Consider the following 4034-nt stretch of genomic DNA (forward strand, 5'->3'; position numbering starts at 1 on the left):
TAAGAAAAATATGTTTAAGAAAATATGTTTAGGGAGTGTCTTAAGAGAAGCCTCTGGGAAATGGATTTAACATTTGACAGGAAGCATCCTGGAGGAAGGACCATCCATCAATTAGGATTCATGATGAAGTTATCCGGTCTGTAGAGCATTAGGGTCTAAATCGTGGGTGAAAACCCTGGCTGCACATTAGAATCACCTGGGAGCCTTGAAAACTATTGATACCTGGGTTCCATCCCAAGCAATGCTGCTGTAATTGAACTGGGGGTGATGCCTAGGGATCAGAATCTTTAAAATTTTCCCCAAGTGATGCTAATATGTACCCCAGACAACAGTTTTGGGGATTAGGAAGAGGAGATGAGTTCAAGCTAAATAGAAAAGGTAAAATGTAGTGATTATTTGTATATGTGGGATAAGAATGATATCAGTATTAAGAATGGTTCTCTTTCTTGGCTTCTGAGTTGATGGTAGCACTGTAAACTCTGCTAGATAAAGCAGGTGAAAGAAAAAGTTTGAAGGAAATATGAGAAGATAAGTTTTGAATGTGTACAGTTTGGAGTATCAAGGAAATCTAGAACACAAAGCTTAAACTTGAAGAAGACTAGTGTGGAGCTATTTATGTGGTGTCTTCAAATTCATTAGACTCTGCCTCATACAACCAATTTGTGAGGTATGTAGGACAAATAAGTTTACATGATAGTAAGCTTTATTTTTTAGAGCAGTTTTAGGTTCACTGCAAAGTTGAGAAGAAAACTACACAGGGTTCTTATATAGTCCTGTCCCCACGCACGCGCAACTCCTCCACTACTGACATCCCTCACCAGAGTGGGACACGTGCTTCTCACTCTAGGCAGTCCTATGTTTCTCATCCATTCCTGTTAGCAGAACATACATACTCTGATTGTATTAATTTTACATATACTTTAAAAAATGTTCTGCAACTAAATGACAATTGGAAACCACTAATTTAAAGAATTCTAAAGTTCCTCAATTGGACTTTCCACCTGATAACCTTTTCAATTCATTGCGTATAATCTCATCCAAAGTCCATCATTTATATCGGGGTTCACTCTAGTCTTCTTACATTCCATGATTTTTGACAAATGTATAGTGACATATATCCACCATCGTAGTATCATACAGAATAGTTTCACTGCCCTAAAAAAAAATTTGCTGTGTTCTGCTTGGTCAGCCTTCCCACACCCCAACCTCTGGCAATCATTTATCTTTTTACTATCTCCCTACTTTTCCTTTTCCAGAATGTCACATAGTTGGAGTCACATAGAATATAGCCTTTTCAGATTGTCTTCTTTCACTTAGCAACACGCATTTAAGTTTCTTTTATGTTTTTAATGGCTTCATAGCTCCTTTATTTTTTTAATGCTATATAATATTCTGTTGTCTGGATATAGTTTATTTATCCATTTGCCTACTGAAGGACATCTTGGTTGCTTCCAAGATTTGGCAATTATGAATAAAGCTGCTATAAACATCTGTGTGCAGGCTTTTGTGCAAAATAACTTTTCAACTCAGTTGGGTAAATACCAAGGAGGGTGATTGCTGGAACACAGTAAGAATATATTTAATTTTGTAAGAAACTGCCAAACTACCTTCCAAAATGGCTGTACCATTTCACATTCCCACTAGCAAAGAATGAGAGTTCCTATTGCTCTGCATCTTTGTCAGCATTAAATCTTGTCAGTATTCTGGACTTTGGCCATTGTAATGAATTTGTAATGGTATCTTATTATTTTAAGTTTCATTTCCCTGATGCCATATGATGTGCAACATTTTTTCATATGTTTATTTGCCATCTGTATAACTTTTTTAATGAGATGTCTGTGAAATTCTTTGGTCCATTTGTTTAATGTTTATCTATTTTTGAAAGAGCACAAGTGAGGGAGCGGCAGAGAGAGAAGGGGACAGAGGATCCAAAGCAGGCTCTGTGCTGACAGCTGTGAGACCGATGTGGGGCTTGAACTCATGAACCTGAGCTGAAGTCAGATGCTCAACCAACTCAGCCATCCATGTGTCCCTCTTAGGCCCATCTTTAGTCAGATTTAAAAAAAAATTTCTTATTATTGGATTTTAAGAGTTCTTTGCATATTTTACATAACAATCCTTCATCAGATGTGTCTTCTGCAATTTATTTTTCAGTCTGTGGCTTGTCTTTTTCTTCTATAATAATACTTTTTAAAAGAAATAAAACACACTCTAAATAGCACCTTCTGGTCCTGCTCCTCTTCGTTTTTCCTCTCCTAGCATATGTATCTTTACCTGCACAGTTCCTCTGGAGGATAATGCAGTCAAACTCCACACATTATCAATGGTAATCAGTAAATAAACATGATAATCACAACGGAATGCTGTGGGAATATTTATGAGTATGATTAATAGGAATTTAGGTAAGTCAGTAACTATAACAAAATATGTCATTGCCGTCTTGTTTGCTAATGTTAATTATCCAGCAGAGAATAAGAAAGAGCACAACACAGCTCTAATGCTGAAGAGATTGTTGTAATGTTGTGACCTCACATATCATTTGGTTGTAAAAAACTGAAGGGATCAGAGATGTTTTATGGGATATCCTGAAAAGCTGAAAAAGTATTCCAGGAAAAAGAAACAATAAACAGACATTCTGGTAAGTCACCATTATCTTCCTCAGCCTATGTGGACACTCTTCTAGTTCCAAATGAAGAAAAATAAGTTTTAGCCTAGACTGGACTGCTCATGATGTTGGAAAGCACACAAAAACATGGCACTTATTGGAGTTATAAATCATCCCATCTGAGGAAACTAAATTATCACGAATCAAAATGCAGTTTAGGAACAAAGTGCTCCAGAGAGTAGGATGCAACTGATATTTCTTTGGTATTGATGTGTTTGGAATTTGTGGTGAAAAATAATGGAAGCCATAGTAAGAAATACTAATCTAAACAGTGATTTGTGAACTATTCCACAGGGCTTTAGAGTTTTAAGGAGGTACATGAAAGTCATTATGCACAGAAAAGGAAGGGTTCGATAAAGTAGTCCTATGGTTCTCACCCATTCCTGTTAGCAGAAAATACACACTCTGATTATATTAATTTTACATATACTTTAAGAAGTGTTCTGCAACTAAATGACAATTGGAAACCACTAATTTAGAGAATTCTGAAGTTTCTCAATTGGACTTTTCACCTGATGACCTTTTAAATTAATTGCTTATAATCACCATTAATCATTCTGAAATCAAATCTCAGCATTATTGAAGAGAATAAATTAGGACTACCATTTCAATCACAACTTACATTTTTCTTCTTCAGCTGCTCAAAAGTAAATTCCATATAATGTACATACACTTGTATAGTTGGAAAATAATTGTTTTTTCAAAAGCAATTTATTAACACTCCAAGTAGGTGTGGTGCAATTTTGAGTTAGTCATTTTTAATCCCATAGAGCTTTCATTATAACACATACTTGGTACTTTATTTGTATGAGTTCCTTGCTACAAGAATTATCACTCAGTTATCTTGTCAATAAATATTAGACTCAGCCACCTGTCAAAATATGTGATCTCAAATAATATTAAACTAACTATTAAAATCTAGGGTGTTTTGGAGAGCTTGTTATTATAATAGTAATTTTTCCAGCTTCAGTAAATGTTAAGTCATTATGATCTAACTGGATTAGCTAGATAAGAAGCAGTTCTTTGATCCTGAGAATGTGTTTTCCTTTTTCTGTGATTGAATATATTCTTTTAACATATAAAGAGCAATGATTTAGGTCCTGGTTCATTCCAGGAAGATCCGTTTTTAAAACACTGGCTCATGATATACTAGCTATTATTCATTTGTAAATTAGATGGAGATTTTTTTCAGAATGGAGATTATATTTTGCTAGTGATGAGACATCTTGTGTCTATGATCCAGGTGAATGTTTTCTTATATAAAGCTTATATAAACCAAAGAAATTGAACTTGTAAGTAATATGACTGTGGGTGTTCATGAAAGAAGAGGAAAGACATTGGGGTGGTCTCAAATATTTCATCCAGGTTG

This window comes from Panthera pardus, unplaced genomic scaffold (assembly GCF_024362965.1).
Source record: "Panthera pardus isolate Hobbes unplaced genomic scaffold, ASM2436296v1 HiC_scaffold_16, whole genome shotgun sequence".
Taxonomy (NCBI): Eukaryota; Metazoa; Chordata; class Mammalia; order Carnivora; family Felidae; genus Panthera; species Panthera pardus.